Below are 17583 nucleotides of genomic sequence, written 5' to 3' on the forward strand. Positions count from 1 at the left end.
AGTATTCAGTGTCAGGGTTGTGTCAGGTTTCCAGCTTCAGCGTTGTCAACACTTTCACTCCTTTCGCCTGGTTCTGCGGCCCACCATGCATTGGGCAGGGTGGGGTTCGCCCTCAGAACAGGAGCTGGCGTCGGCCCCCGTGCCAAAACCACTCCGACTTTACAACATATGGAACCTGCGAATATGACACCGGCGCTCGGCGGAAAACAGCATGCAGGACCAATTCTGTCACGGCCCGGGCCATCTGAAATGAATGTTCTCGCCCCACATCGCTTGATCTTGCTGATCCATCCCCTTACTCCTGCCAGGTTTAGACCCCCCCCCCCCCCCTCACAAACACATTTTGTCACACATGAGCCCTCTGGATCAAAGCCTAGAAAATGTACAATGCTTCATTTTGACTGTGTTTAACTTATGTAGCACTACATACCATGTGTGCATTTGACAGAGATATCCACTTGAGAGACAGCACGAGAAGTAAAGGAATCAGAAGATCAAAGATGTGGGGTGTGGGCAGCATACGAGAAAGAGCTGGCTGTGAAGATGTGAAAAAAATACCGAAGGAGCAAGGAACATGTGTGCTTGTTAAATGTTGGTGTGGGAAGCCGATAGGAGTGTAGTAACAGTGAAAGAGGGAATAGGGTCTGTGGTTGCTAGTGTTTAGGTTTAGCAGCATCTGATGACAGCTAGCTGTACTTGAATGTGGCTTCAAGCTGCCCACGCTGCTCCTGCAGTCTGACTAAGAATGACCAAAGACTCAAAAGACTGCAGGAACGCTGTAGGTTACAGCGTGACTGACAACCTACAGGATGGATGATGAGTATGCAGCGTTTCTGCTGGTAACGTTTGGACGACACAGCAAAAGAAAAATGGTCATTACAGGATGTAACTTCAGTTTTTTGCGTACTAGAAATCTAAGAAAAATAAAATGGCCCAAAATCAGATTATCATAGTTGGTATAAATGCAGCCGATAAAGCCATTTCACCAGACGTGTATATAACACGGACCTGCCGATACATATTCAACCAACGTTGGACTTGTTCATACGAGTCAGCCGTCACCGTAGAGAATCCAAAGTATTAATTTGACAATTTGTGAGGCATCTAGTTTGTTCTCACACCTGGAGTTTGAAGGCGTTGTCTGATGTGTCAGCTTTAGATTACACAAAATCAAATTTTCCCCGGGGAGAAATAAAGTATTTATGAGCTCTAGAGGTTCTCTTGGACAGAACCAGGTTAGTCGTTTCTAAAGCTGCAAGGTTAAGTTGACTAATCGATCAGTCAATCGACAGACAAATAAATCGGCAACTATTTTGATAATCAAGTTATTTCTAAAGCAAAAACAATTCTGCCGTTTTCAGCCTTTCCAATATAGAGATTTCCTGCTTTTCTCAAATATATTTGGGTTTTGGACTTACAAAACAAGACATTTAAAGACATCACCTTGGACTTTGAGAAATTAGGATAGATTTTTCCCTATTTTCTGACATATAGATTAAATCAAGAAAATTATCAGCAGATTGATTATGAACAGGGTTTCTTCATGTTTCCAATCCTTATGCTAAGCTAACCGTCTTCTGGCTGTGGCTTCATATTTATAGTACCGTGGTGTCGATCTTCTCGTCTAACTCTTTGCAAGAAAGTAAATAAGTGTATTTCCCAAAATGTTTAACTATTGCTATTAAAAGGCATCATCCCACATCTCTAAACTGAACATTGCTCCATGCTTGCTGCGTTTGTCTTTGAAAGAGCATATGAAGTGAAACACTTAAGCTTTCAATACTTGATGCCTTTTTTATTAGGTCTGGATATTTTATGGTCAAGAGGAATGAGTTATATTGGCTAAATGCAGTCTGTTGTTTTAGGGTCCGTGCGGCTACTCGATTAGAGTAGTCATTTTGGTCTACACCTCATTTTGCAGTCCATAAAGAGCAAAACCTCAGAAAATGTGCATGTGTAAGCTCTGCATGGAATAACAATGACACAAGAATAGAAGCAGTAGTCTGAGGGAAAGAGAAGTGATTGAAAAACAAGAATAGAAAAGAACTGATCAAACGGCCTTGAGGGAAATATGAGATGCTTTTGATTATTCCCACAGTTGGATACTTAGCATACGGAACTCCTTTCCCTTTCTGACTTTCTTACATGCACACACAGCCATTAACACACACATAAACACACACAGTTCTCCGATCATGCTGACCACCCAGCCAGTGCCCCCTGGCCCCACCTCTCACCTCGCTCAGGGGCGCTATAGCTGAGAAAAACTACACCATTCACTTCCTTCCCCTCCTCCTCCCTACCTAGTTCCTCCCTCCCTCGCTCAGTGCTCCCATTCATGTTGTAACAACTCGTAAAGGAAGGAGACTTTGACCCCCTCAGTAAAATGTTCCCAATCTCTTTCGTTCATCTGCTGTGTGCAGGAGGGTTAGATTCAGACCGACTCTCTTGGAGATGACGGCTGTGTACTGACTTCCTGTTCAAAGTTCCATTGTAAATGTCCAAGCTGCTAAAAGTGGTTTAAGTAAAACAAACTACAGAACTGTATTATAACCCATTGCAAATGCTTAGGACTTATTTTAAATGCCAAGGCCCATCCTTTTCAAGCAAAGAAAACCAACCACAGTTTTTTATCAGCTGAAAAGAGGCTAAGATGAAAACACCACAATCCTTGCTAACCAAAATTCTTATACGACAATCTGAAATTACTGTGTGAAAGCAATACCTAATTTTCTCACAACAGTTTCTAATTGCTTTGACACAATAATTGTATAAGTGCAATTCTCAAATTTTTGTTCAACATATCAACTTTATCACTGACTATGATACTGATACTGAATCATAGGCCACCGTTTAGTCTGTTGACACTTACTCCCAAATCGAAATACCTCTTTGACATTCAAACTGGATGTTTTTTCAATTGAGGTATTGGATGAGGCAGTGTTTTCAGTTTATGTCATTGTGGTGATGAGATGAGATTTCATTCTTCAGGCTACAGTGAATAAAGTTCCAAACCCCAAAAGTGCCTGCCATCGGCTGCACGTGAAAGGAGAATATTTTATGAAGCACTTCCAATTGCAGCCACAACCCTGTATCGAAGTCCTCCCATTTTAAAAAGGTTGTACAGCACCGTCAGACATGGGGGGGAGCAACAAAACAACACTGGTAAAATAAATAATTACATACTTCCACACAATCATTTCAGGGTAATAAACAACCATCAGGACAATAACAAAGTACTAATGGTTAATGTTGCTAATCTGGGAAATGAGGCCTGAGTGCCTGTATAGCTCCTTTTTTATCCAAATGCACAAACACCTGATACACTCAGTACATTAGCCAAATTTTGTAAAAACAAAGTATTTCTATGTATTTTCACTACAGACCCCGTTTTCAAAAGGGAAACAACAGTGAAACTCAGACCATCTTGCAGCCTGTGTTGCTCCACCAGAACAGATGTGTTAATCAACAACAGTTTCCACACTAGTTTATATTTAGCGTGTGCATCACTGATGCTGCCTTTTTAAACAGACTGTGTTTTACCGGTTTAGTAGACCTGTCAGGGATCAACTTGTGAATCAGAGATCTGTGCATGTCGCACGAGGGTACAAAATCAAAAACTCGGGCACAAGCTACAAGGCACAGCTGTTCAGTGAGCTTATAGTGTGTTTTGGATACCAAGGGGATAATAAGCTTTTGTATAGCATTTGGAGGCATTTGATGACTGGTCATTACAAATACTGTCATAATATATGATATAGTTGGGGGTGGGGGCGTCAATTGTTGAGAACTAATACGTTTTAAACAATGTTAACACTTTTAAAAGGCTTTTATTTTGAAATGACCTGTAATGTCACTAAGATGTATCTAAATGGTCCAACAAAGCATGGACTGTGCAGTTAATTTTACTTTGGAAGGTCAGTAAAAAGGCTGACAGATACACACTCATTCACAGCAAAGCAGGACAACAGACAGACAGGTCAGGCAGTCATTAAGTCAGTACGACAGGCAGGCAGAGGGACAGAGATAAACAAAAACATGCATGAAGAGATTCAGCCAGACAAGAAGAGTCAGGCAGTAATTTAGTAAAAACGCAGCCAGAGCCATGTGTGGGAGCAGTAGCAGGGGAACCAAACAGGTCAGAGGTCAGATGGGATTTGGGTTTCCGGCTTCTAGACCCCAGTGGAGCTCAAACATGTTTCCCTCACCTCAGAAAACCATCATCTCTGCCTGGATCTGTTCTGCTCTGTGTCCTCTACTACTAACACACCTGTGTGTCTCTGTTTTCATTTAAACATCATCCAGAGCTGCTACTGCACCTGGAAGAATTTTACAGTGGGGGGGGTTTCTTTAGTAACACTGCCAAAATGCTCTTACTGAACTCACTGAACACACAGCACAGCCAGAGGATTTTTTTGTAATGAGGATGAGAATGAGGAAACATATCTTTAGCTGTGGTTGAGGCTATTCTTCCTGTTTTTGTTCCTCTTCTTTTTGTCCATGTTTCCAATGTATGTTCATGCATGCCATTGTTTGCATTACTCATTTCTCTATGTACGCCTGTGTTTTTGTGTATCCTTTGTATCGTACATGTGTGCGTTTATGTAGGGGCAGCTCCCAATGAAGCACTCTTTATAAACACATCAGTTGGGCTGACAGTGCACAGCAGGAGGGAGAGAGCGCCTTGAGACAGCCTTGGACAGAGGCCTCATAAAAAAATCACTCCTAATTTATTTCCCTGCAAATTGGAAAGTGCACGCTCACACCTGACTAAATCATCACGCGTCAACTGGAGACGGCCCCCCACTGCACGCTGACGAAACCCGATCCCAGTTTTGCTGCGCAGGCCCAAACCAGACTGGGCAGAGAAAACACAGCGTCAGGCCGCATACATAGACACTCCTTAATGGCTTTTGCAGATGTACTGCTCCCGATAGCCCCACTAAAGCCCTATCCCAACTCCTCCCACCCGCCTGTACGCTCAGTCTGGCACCCACCAGTCAGCAGGGCTTTATCAAATTTTTAATTTCAACCCATTTTTTGTGGCTTGCGTAGCCTTTGCATGCCCTTTTGCTATTTTCCCACCAACCCTTTGCTCTTCTTTCACACATCATTTCCACATTTCCTTTCAATCCCACTCCTTGATCTATTTTTCCCCTCTTTTGACTCATCTGTCACTCCTCTACAAGGCATGAGCTCAGCAAACCTTTGGAAACACTTCCTTTCCTTCCTAACCTTTATATATTTCCTTCTGTCTTTCTCTCTCTCCGTCCATTTCTCATTATATACTCCCCTAACCATCCTTCTCATGTTCTCCAAGGTGGATCCACCTTTTTCTAAAGTGAGACACACAGCATTAGAAGACATGGCCATTATAAACTTGACAAACACTAAAGAAACAGCAGGGGTGGCCAGTTTGACTAGAAGAGGCCAACAAAAGGTGTGTGTGTGTGTGTGTGTGTGTGTCATAAGATATGTTTCTGCATAATACAAGTACTGCTGAGGCAACCACAACACAACATTGAGAAACAAGTGACATAAAAAGAGTTTAGAACTTATTCAAACCTGGCTCAGTTAGAAAGGTTGGCAATGCATACCAAAAAAAGAGAAGATGTGATAATTGGGTTAGGGCAGGCCTATTCAATTAGCGGCCCGCGGGCCAGATACAGCCCTTCTGAACTTTTTTCTGGCCCGCAAGAGGTTGCCTGCAAATCGGGCTGGCATATATAGCATAAATAAAACTAAAGCCTGATTCACACCAAATGCGGCGAAAACGCAGGTGTTTCCATCGCACTCCGAGCTGCAGCGGCGTCCGGAAAAAAACGCACTCTGTCCGTACCTGCCATCGGCTCAGTCAAGCTCACACTAGTTCACGCTGCACACTGGGTTGGCGGGCCACAGAGAAAGTCACTCCCTTACTTTACTAATAACACGCTTCAAGATGTCTCTCTCCAAGACAAAGAAACCTAGAGTTGATTCTGAAAATCGTCACTTCCAGAGCCAATGGAAGGACACATATTGATTTACTTTACCAGCCGCAACAAGTAAAAAACTGGTGTGTTTATCGTGCAGCGAATGTATTTCCGTGGTGAAAGAATAAAACGTGAAGCGGCACTACAAGTCAAGTCACGGCTCGTTTTCTGCCAGATGAGATCAGAGGAACGGAGAAGGAAAGTACAGGGACCGTTAGCATCATTTAACGGAGTCAAGTGGCTTTTGGTCGCTTTTGCACGGAACAAGAGAGCCACGATAGCGGCCCTGCTTTTTTTTTAGTTCTCTCCTCTCCTTTTCTCCGCTGTGTCTGACTGACTGTAGCCCCCGGCCCGACTCACAAAACCCAAAAGTGTAATTTCTCTCACTGACTCAAACAGGCTCAACATGACAGAAGTCTGATATGTTTGTAGTTCTATAGGAGTATATCACCTGACTCAGGCATGTAATGCATTCTTAGTGTAAATGCAAAGACAGATCTGCTTTATGATTCAAACAAGCCTACTTATTGTTAAATTGTAAAAATGTGTAATATATGTATGTTATTGTAAGTCTGATGCTACTGTTTTACTATGTTCTATTTGCATTTAGTATTTAATTGTATGGATATGGACTCAAAGCACCTTATGTATGCTTGGAAGTGTTGAGGATATTATAAACAGGGCTACTTACTGGTAAAGTGATGAATACTGTTTTATTATATTCATCTTTTTTCTACATTAGTGGACATGGACCTGTTGGGAAAACAACTCATGTCTCCTTGGTTTTAAAGATGCAACATTTTGCACTTTTGTGTGAAGCCTCGTAACCATAGCTTTCCTACTGTTGAATGGACTGGTTGCTTTCTGTAATGAATTAAGGTGATACAAATAAAGTGAAAAAAGGGGATGCACGTGACTAGTTCATTTCATGCATTAGTAACTATTAACACTACTGTAAGTAAGAGTTATTTGTAGTGACAAAGTATTGTGTGGCCCACTAACCCCGACTGATTTTCCTATTCGGCCCACTTGCTAATTAAGTTGAATAGCCCTGGGTTAGGGTTATTGATGGAACCAATTTTTTTTTGATAGATCTTGATATTTTGTGTCTTATAGACAAAGCACTCATGTCATGCCACCACCACCATAAAGAGAAGGTATTACAACAACTCATTCGACTTAAATTCAGGCGTATTCCCTTATAACTATCCTCTTCAAAATAAGTGACCTCAGACAACATTGTTAAAAGGAAAATAATAATTTGCTGACAGTTTAGTGTTAATTTACAAATAATATTTTGGAAAAATGTAAAATCCATAAATAATACAACTTAAGACTTCTGTAAAACACAAAAATAGATAAGTTTCAAATATATATAACAATAAATAAAATTGTCAATAAACGTCACTAATTCACAAAGTAAGAAATAACAATAAAAATACGGTTTACATGTGTCAACTATCAACAATCAATTTGTTCCAACACACTGTTAAAACCATTTAAAATAAAATAAATGTTATTAATAATAATAATAATAATAATAATAATAATAATAATAATAATAATAATAATAACAGAAAACACCGGACTGGTAAAGTTGTAAACAAACTATTTCACTGTGTTTCTTAATGCAGAAAATGGGCCCATTGAAATTTCCCTTTTTTCAATTTTCACAAATATTATAAAGGTTTCACAAATCAGAAATTGAGTTTCAGACAGTGACAAGGATTTACCTAAAATGTGTATTATGCGTTCACAACAGTTCAGAAATTCAAAGTAAAAGCCCCTTTACTTTCCACTTAACTGCCGAATGGCTCGTCCACACACACACACACACACACACACACACACAATAAAAAACATTGCAGGACTGTAGGCTACATGGCTTAATTGCTGTGCAGCTAGACCAATCATCTTCACTAGAAACAATGAAAAGGAGTGAAATGTCAAACTTACAGTTCTGTTTTAGTCCTGGAGAGGCAGCTTGTGTCAGGGAGTAGCAGGTGACAGCAGAGGCTGATGTCTTCATCCGGGGCACCCAAGGGTTGTTCCGGTCACCAACGGCGCGATCTGAACTTGTAACGTCTGAGCAATCCCACCAGGTGTCCACCAGAGGACCCACACCGCGTTCCCGGTCACCGTGGGGTCTATCTGAACTTGCGTCGGGTCCAAGCTCATATTCATTCTTAGTTTACTTATCTAGTAGCCACACAAGCTAACTTCTAGAAACTATTACTAGCCTATGCTACCTACCAATAGCAGCCGTTAGCGGTTAGCTAGCTTAGCGGCTAACAGCTACAGTTTTTAGTAACTCACATTCTTTAATCATACATAAGTACTAACGTGCAGCCTAATTAACTGAAATTAAGGAAATAAAAGTAAGTGTTGGCTAACCAACTGCTACAATTGTTTTTCCTTCGTTTGTGTACCTCGGCCTACTTTCTCTCTCGCTAGCTCGTTCTCTGCGCGCTCTGCGTGCGTGCACCGTGCACGCCCTCCGTTTCTCTTCCTCCCCTACAGCCAATCACAACAGCTATCAATGACTGGTCATTACCAATTCACAACTAAGTTAAAATTGATAATGAATATTCTTTTACTTTCTGTAAATTAGACGAAGATTTTAATTTGTTTAATCACTGTATATATATATACTAGAATATTTTGGTCTGATTAACATTTAAAAAGGAATACTGGGCAAACAATTCAATTTCCGGATAAAGATATTTTAATATGATTTGAAGACGATGTGAAAGTTTATTTATGGATAAATTCCACATCTACAAGAAGAGATGGATTGATTCGAAACCAAATTATTAATATATATATATATATATATATATATATATATATAGAATATATTAATATATTTTATATATATATATATATTCAATATATTAATATATTTTATATATATATATATATATTGAATATATTAATATATATATATATATATATATATATATATATATATATATATATTACAGCTTTACAATCTGTCAATTTCTTAACAATTAACATCTTATTTTATTCAATACTAAATAACTTTCAGTTTTTGTTCCTCAGATAGTTCATATATTTGAAACTAAATTACTTTAATCTCTTATTTCGGTGTATGTAACCACAATAGCAGCAATGAAATGCTATGTTGTATCTGAGTTATTAATGCTTGATTAATTATGTAATCTTTTGATATCCGCTTTGCATATGTTCACCAAAAATAGTTGATGGAAACATTAAATCACGCTATATTTTAATGAAAATTTAAAAGAATCACTCAAAACTATCGAATGGAAATATAATCACATTTAATTTTTTTTTGGCAGAGCTCAAATCAAATCTATCATCACAGCATTAACAAAAAGAAAGCAGAAACTGACATCTAGCTAGCATCCTGAAAACATACAGCCGTTGTTTTCGCTGACTCATCAGAGTCTGCATAGCCCAACACGGCTGACCAATCAGTCATGCGTGTGTATTCCAAACACGGTTTTGACCTTCACCTTCCCACCACAAATACTGTTCCCCTTCATTATCTAATGAAGACTTTGGCTGAGGAGTCACAAACCAAACACAACAAAAAATCCCAGCATGCCATGTAAAAACAAAGCGTGGCGAGAGCGAGACAGATGAACCGTGGCATGTGCACTCCCACTAAAGTTCACAAGTAAATATGAGGTTGATAAATGGTGCGAGGACTTTCCAATGAGCACCTATGTACACACACCATGTTTGGACCAACACAGAGATCTCCACACAACATAAATTCTACATAAAAATGAGGAAGTACAAACAGAGGCAGACAAACGAACAGCGTGATAACATACTCTTGTGTTTTTTGAAAGGGTTGCTCTGTCTGCTGAAGCGGACTCACTGAGGCCTGAGGGTCTTTGTTAATGTGGCTGGCTTGCGTTTGTTGCGCCTCTGTCTGTGTTTTATTGCAGGTACAGGAAAGATTTGTTAGATGTTAAGGTCACTAAGAAACGGTTTACATACTCACCCGGAGGCCTCGAGGTCAGCAATGGGCTGGGAGGACAGGACAGAGGCACACTTTTGTTTTTACAATGTCGTCCCGCTGTCCTTCTGTCCTGCTGTTTAATTTTCTCTGTTCCCCTCCTTTCTCTCGCACACTCCCATTTACTCTTTTGGGGTCTGTGCCTTTTGTTTGGCAATAGCTGGATTTGTCAAGAACTGCAAAAGGAATTACAACAGTATACTCTATGTGCAGTATATGGCAATAAGTAGAATACTATTATGTGTGTTTCTGTTGACAATGTATTGGGTAAATTATTATGTCAGTTGTTGACCATGTTAGTCCTTGATCCAAGGACAAAAACTAAGATTTGCCCTTTTTATAGGTGCATAAAACATCAGCGATGTCCATCAAAATCCTGAATCCTACCAATGTTACCTTTTCAATGTTACAATTAAAAATAGTTAGGCATAAACTTCAAAATGATTTAGATTAACCAGATGGCTTATGTAGCAGGTGGTAAGAGCAAAAGAAAAGAAAGACACTCCTGTAAATAAAGTTCCCGCTGCAGCTGCACCCTGCTGTAGGTGCTGCCTGTGGCCTGTAGGGGGTGCAGTTTCACTCTCGGAGCTGCGTGCATGAGAGGCCAGAGGGCGCCCGAAAAATACCGGAAGTGCAAAATGACGCATGTATGTAGGCTACTTAAAGAAAATCCTGTTTTTAGTTTGTGTAATTGTTGATTTGATCACAAACGCTTGTGTAAAAACTTGCCACGCTTGCCATCGGAGCTGCTTATCCCTGAATTAGGTAGGAAACTGTGTTTGATGATGATTTGCTGCTTTTTATTTGTCTAATGTATTTAGAGGTGTGGACTGTTGTTTCCTCAGAAAAAAGAAGTAGGTTCAAGTTCAATAGGTTAGCACAAAGTGATTTTACAGGGCAGTGTAATGAATGTTTTTCCTCCTACCTGTAGAGGGGCCTTGCCTTGTATTTGTGATGGAATATTACTATGTTTCTTTACTAGCCGCAACAATGTTTAGCTAGTCTTGTTTTCACCTTGTGATTCTGTGTGTGTGTGTGTTATTGTTGCAAAATGTGGTCCTGGAGACACCTACTGTGCCAGGAAGCTACCACAGAAGCGATTTGAGTACTTTGCCAGGTGCTTATATGCCTGTCTGTGGATGTATTTTTCGTCAACGTGATGTAACCAACTGTTACATGTAAGTGAAACATTCACTGTCATTTTACTGCTGATTTGGTAGAAACATTCTTCAGAGAAATGTGGCTCTTTGGCTTGCAAGATGTTCTGAAGTTGACTCTCAGTGGGATTGACAATACTAGCAGCCCAAGGCCGCAGACAGTTTTGACGTACTGCTTAACACATGAATAATTTGCAACAAAAAAAAGTCTTCATCTGTCTACTCATCTCTGTCTCTTTCACATCTTGCTGTCAGGGATGAGTAACCCAATCTCTGCTGTCTTTGTGACCAGATGTTCAACTCTGTATAACCCATGGCTGCATAATCCAGGCAGATCGCAGAGTCTGTCCTCGGCTGTCTCTCCATTGGCACTGTCACTCCCTCATTCAGGTAACGTCAATACACTTTTAAATCAAATCACAAATAGAGGCTTCATCCAATTATTTTATGCAATGCAGGATGTTCAGTCTGTGATACAAATCGTATTATGCGCTGCAGATCCGACCCTGTCGAAGTCCTTCACACTCATGGTGCATCCACACAGGTGTTTTCAAGGTTTTTGATCTGTGTCATCTAATAAAGGCAAAAAATGCCCAAGAAATCATCTTTAAAAAACCCAGCAATAATCAATATTTAGTAGAGACCTGCTATTTCAAATCCTACCTATATAGCGGAGACAATGATGTCATTAATAGATAGTTGCAAGTTATGTTGGGAACAGAGCAACACTCATAGTTGCAAATAGGTCTTTTTCACTGTGGATATGTGACAGTAAAACAAATCTCAGGTGTAAATATTGACATGAATAATGGCTGGATTCTCTTTCGCTGCTTCAGTTTCAGGATCCTTGTATTTTGCATATTTGCTCGGTGTCCCACTGTCATGTCTTACCGGGACACTCGGATAGAACAGAGCCATGGTTAATGGTATTAGCGACACCACTGCAAAAATGTCTGCTGCAATTAAGGCCGATATTCACTGTGATGTGACAATAACAGTGTGGACTAGACTATTTTCATGGTGACCAGTAGCTGTATTAACAGATCACACCTTTTACTGCAGAGGTGATTGAAAACAATACAAGTAGCAGTGAAGAAACGTTAATCTCAATGGTTTTTCTACATCCAATGAAATCTGTACTGAGATACTGTAGGCTACATGTGAACACCACCAACTCCCTCTCCCCTTTCCCACAACTGGTATTGATGTAGATCCCCAGAGTAGTGACCCAACAACCTACACACCAATTCCCTGTCCTCTCATATCCTGGTGTGTGCACAAAGGCCACTGGCCCAGCCCGGCCGTGGCAGGTGAAGCTCTGAACTCTATTACATAACGACAGAGGAAGTCATCCGTCAGTGTAGTGGAGTGGGGTGGCACTCAACTATGTCCTATTTTTTTTGCTTGGTGGGAGCTGCAGCTTCCAGCGTGCAAGGGTGACAGCACAGTGAGCCTGAAGTGTTTGTGTAAGCCTAAATCAGTTTGAGAGAAGTGGAAACAATCCAGGGAGCTCAAAGGTGTGTGTGTGTGTGTGTGTGTCTGTCCCTCCCTAATGATTATTCTGACAAATGATCAGCCATAAACAAACAACAAGCAAGCCACCCGGCTGTCCACATAAACAAACAAACAAACACACAAACAAGAGAGGAGACAGACAAACAGGCAGAGTGATGGCCGAGTTAAAGATGATCAATCACAGTTCGGCAGAGATCAGTGCAGGCTTATGTAGTTTTGATTCACCATCGAACCATATTAGTGCTTGCACGCATGTCTGCACGTCCACCTGTGTGTGTGTGAACATGTGTTTTTGGTACGACTTTGTGTGCATGCTGTTGCCAGTCTGCCTGTCATATGTGTGTGTTTCTGAGCGAACAAGTGTGTGTGTGGGATGTAACCTAATCCAGAGCGGCACAACACAGCAGCCTGTTCAAAGGCCCGTTTGTATTATTACAGCTTGTCCAGCTGCTCAGGACAGACAAACAAGACTTAGAGCTCTGAGCTGCAAAACACAGACCTCCCACCCCATCGCAGAAACCCCTGTGGCCCGGCCCGGCCCAGCATCTCGGCTCTTAAATGGACAAACAAACGCCTACAAATAGACAAACTGCCGGGCATGAGGGGAAGTTGTGTCCTGAAATGATGAAGGATGAATGCAAATTCAATTCATCCTCAAAAGGAGCGTCTGTCCTCGTTTTTTTTTTCTTCCAGAAACTGCCAAAAAATTGGCCATCTGGGATGTTTCTATTGAATTTCTACCAAATTCTGTTCCCTGTTTCTCTCAGACTCCCGAACTCATGAATCATATTTGTTTTAGTTGAATGAATACGGGAGTTTTCATGAAGCTTTGTTTCCATATTGATAATGTTCATTTATTTAAAATAGACATGGTATACTTGTGTCAACATTTGTACAGTGAGTGGCAGGAGCCCCATTCTCTCCCCATGAACAGTATGGAAAGTGCCTATACATTTCTACATCACACTGTAATGAGTAACATTAGCTCCTGTCAAAATATTGAGTCTCCATTCCACATTTGCTTTTCAAATCTCACATACTACATTGAGCAACGATTCCTAAAAACAAAAATATTGCTTCATATACACAGCGATCTACTTATAAAGCTGATGAAAATTAATGCCTGTATTTCCAGTGCAGACTCTGTGCCGGCAATATTTCTTCTCAGTGTGTACTCAGTGTGCACTCTGTTGCCCTCTGAACAGCTCTCTCCTCTGGAGATCTCCACAAATGGATCTGATGGTGGTGATTAAGATCAGAGTAAGCTAACACTCCCGCTCCCTCACACCTCTCGCTCTCCCACCTCCTCTACTCCTCTATATTCTCTACTTTCCACCTCAACTTGTGCCATTCGTCCTCCCCTCCATCCTCCATCCTCTCCACTCCTCCATTCCTCATCTATCCCGCGTTCCTCCTCCTCCTCCTCTCTCCCCGTGCTCCTGCTCCCTCTCCCTCTCTGAATCAGGGTCCCTGTGTGCCTGTATGTAACATCAGTAAAGCTGTCAGGCAGCCAGGCCAAGGTAAACAGCCCAGCGCTGGGTTCAGGGGTGATGGGGGCCGAGATGTTTTTCCTCAGGAACCCAGGGACCCCTGGAGGCTTCTGGCTGGGGCCAGGGAGGGGCCGACAGGGGAAGACGATCCCCTCATTTGCCCCCTAGAAGAACACACACCGGTCGGTTTCTATTTTTTCTCTCTCTATCTCCATCTTCTCCCTTTTGTGTCCTTACTCCTCATCACACTCCTTCTCTTTCTTGCTTCTGTGTACTCAAAGCTCTTCTACAGCATCTCATTGATACGTGTACAATCATTCATCAGCATTTTCACACACACACTCACACACACACACACACTTCTCTAAATCATTCCTGTGTTGGCATAAAAGAAAAAACATACCTTTTTAAATATGTCCCCATATGCAGTATATTGGAATCATAAATATCATTCTAATTCCAAATACATGCCTGTCATAGTGAAATGACATTTTTAAAGGTAGACTTTGGAATGGGATTATCTGGAGGAATTCAGCAAATCAATTATGTCACTTTAAGAGGAAAGGAAGGAATAAGAGGAGGAGGAGGGGTGTCTAGAGAAGAGAAGAAGGGAGAGACAGAGATACAGAGAAGAGACAGGGAGTTAAAGGGTGAATAAGAAAAGGGAAGGTAGAAGGAGATAGGGGAGAAGTGATATCCCTCACCCGGGCGTGACCCCGCTCAGCCCCAGTGAGCTGCTCCCTCCGAGGGAGGCAGACGGCCCGGAGAAGGAGAGTAAGACGGGGTACATCCAGAGGTTGCAAATCAGAGGCAGCACTAAAACACAGCAACAGGGAGCGTAAGAGACAGAAAGAGGGGAGAGAAGAGAGGCTGAGAATGTTGGAAGTTGATGAACAGTGGAAGAAGAGACTAAGAATGAAGTTTAAAGAAGAAAAAAAAGAGTGAAGAAGGATTTAATGGAGAACAGTAAAGAGGTCAGAGAAGAATCGGAGGAGGCGGGGGGGGGGGGGAGAATTGTTGAATGAAGACGGGAGCCGGTCAAGCCAAGAAAAGCATGTAGAATTGAATTAGGGGAGGGAGAGCCACCGAGCAAACCGTGAGGAGAGGAAAGCAGGGGTGCAAGGAGGAAGAGGAGGACCATTACCCTTTGTACATCAGCCGTTACATCCCTTGGCGGCTGTCGGAGGGGGGGGGGGGGGGAAACATCACAGAGTGGATGGAAGGATTAGGATAATTGGAGAGGAGTAAGAAAGGGAGAGCAGATTCAGCGGAAAGAAAGGTTAAGACCAGACTTTATTTGCAAATACTGTTTGTTTTAACCTTGTTGGAGGAGCAGGTGGGTGGAGTCGGCAGGATGGGGGTAGGGGGGAGTGATTTTAGGGGGCCCAGAGCTGGACAGAGGTTTCTAGATTGTGTCAGAGCTGTTGTTGACAGAGTGCTCACCTTCTGGTATGGTCATATAATCAGCGTCACCGTAGTATCCCCTTTCTCTAACATAATGATTCACATGATGTCATCGGAGTTGGGATATAAATATTCTTTAAACGTGTTGAATTTACTTTTTGAAAAACCATTTAGCCCACGTCTGATTAAATCCAGCTCGGTCATTTTCTTAGTCAGACCAGACGGGAAGCAACAACTGCCGCATAACACATGTAATTGTAAAACTGCTGACATTCCAGTCTGCAGACATGAATTTCTGATATTTCAATCTGCCTTCGATTCCATTTGATGTTCTGCAAAGCATCTCCTATCCAATTTTATTTCCCCTCACATCTCTACCTGCAACTTGAGTTCTCTTCCTCTTCCTCCTCGTCCTCTTCGCACCTCCTCCTCTTCCTGTTTCCCAGCAGCCGTTCGTCATCCTGTTGCTGCTCCTCATCAATCCCACACTGCCACAATGGTCTGTGACAGCAGCACTGACAGGCCCATGACAGGCCTGCCACCCGGACGGCCTGTCCCAGCCAGCCAGCCTACAATACGGGAGAAGACAAACAGACCTGAACATGCACAACTCATTCCTCCTCCCCCCCCCAAACCTTGTTGGCGCCTGGCTGTGTGGCCCAACTCTCTCAAACTCTCCCAACAACACTGTACAAACGCTACAGCGGGGCTTTAGCTACGGCAATGTCGCTCTGTTGGCCGGTCCACAACTGTGGTCCGGACTGAAACATCTGTTGGATGGACTGCCATGACATCAGTGTTCAGATATTCATGGTCCCCAGAGGATGACACCTCCTAACTCCCCTGACTTTCCCTCTAGCGCCACCATGAGGTTGATATTTATTTGTGGTTTTGAATAAAAAAGCTCAACTTTTGGATGGATTGCCATGAAGTTTGGTACAGCCGTTATTTTTTACAGCCCAACACTTTGGTTTATTACCAAACACTTGCAATCAGCAAGACATTCCCATGAGCCTCAGCTGTAGGCGACTTGTTTATTGTTAAATAGCTAATGTTAGCATGTTGACATGCTAAACTAAGATACCAAATATGGCAACATTGCCTCCTAAACATCAACATTTTAGCATGGTTATTGTGAGCATGTTTGCATTTAGCTCAAACTACCACTGTGTCTGTAGGCGCTTCGCATAGTTACCCACGAAACTGAAGGTTTTTTGACCAGGTTTCTTTTTGGATTTTACATTTCATAATATTGCATTGTGTCAACAAGCTATATTAGCTTATTATATTATATTAGCTTATTATATTATGTGGCAAGTGCTTATTAAAGCTGTTTTCTCTTGTGGTGTTGAATGATGTCTAAATGTTCAGTAGCTTCAGAGTTCATACCAAGAGCAGTTCTACTGTTGGTTAACCTTTAATGAAGGTTTTACTATTTTACTGTTTTGCCAAACCAACCGTAGAGTTGTCATTCTAAACATTGCTTTAACTTTTAATCTGAGTTTATGTTTTCTTACTGAAAACAGCACAGTGGCATTGCAAATTACTGGTGTTGGAACAAAAGACCGTTTGTGTTGGCGGAATATATATATATATATATATATACACATACAGTATATATGTTCCCGTCCACTTTTAACATGTAATCATTTTGGAGCCTTAATTTAGTGGATCAAAGATTTATGGGACTGAGATGGAAAATGAGTTTATTGAAACTCTGCAGAACAAAACTCAGTCGGGGAGACTGGGGTTGGACTGGGGGTTGGACTGGGGTTGGTTGGCAGACTTTTCCCTCTCTGCCTCATTCCTTTGGCGTAATTTATGTTATAATATTCTAACCAGCAGCAAATGATGGCTTAAAGTCTCAGCTATACATAGATATGTTTTAATGTACACAAATGTTTTCCTAAATTACGTGATTTGTGATTAAAGTCGTGTTATGCATTTGTGCCAATCTGGTTATAGTTACGACAAATGGAGCAACCAATAGAAACAAGAACAAGACAACGTGAACATTTAATAGAATATCTGCC

At 41.6% G+C, this 17583-nt stretch overlaps 1 long non-coding RNA gene across 2 annotated transcripts; it reads left to right on the plus strand.

The window, feature by feature from the left end:
- The first annotated feature begins 10595 nt into the window (after window positions 1–10595).
- On the plus strand, window positions 10596–16481 carry LOC115007296 (uncharacterized). 2 transcript variants are annotated; one of them, XR_003832170.1, is made up of 4 exons: window positions 10596–10749; window positions 11050–11162; window positions 11434–11531; window positions 16000–16481. It is a non-coding gene; the product is annotated as an uncharacterized LOC115007296 (long non-coding RNA). The 2 variants fall into 2 exon arrangements; XR_003832169.1 differs by lacking the exon at window positions 11050–11162 and having other exon boundaries at window positions 10597–10749.
- Window positions 16482–17583: the final 1102 nt, after the last annotated feature.

Source organism: Cottoperca gobio, chromosome 4, assembly GCF_900634415.1.
Source record: "Cottoperca gobio chromosome 4, fCotGob3.1, whole genome shotgun sequence".
In the NCBI taxonomy this organism is placed as follows: domain Eukaryota; kingdom Metazoa; phylum Chordata; class Actinopteri; order Perciformes; family Bovichtidae; genus Cottoperca; species Cottoperca gobio.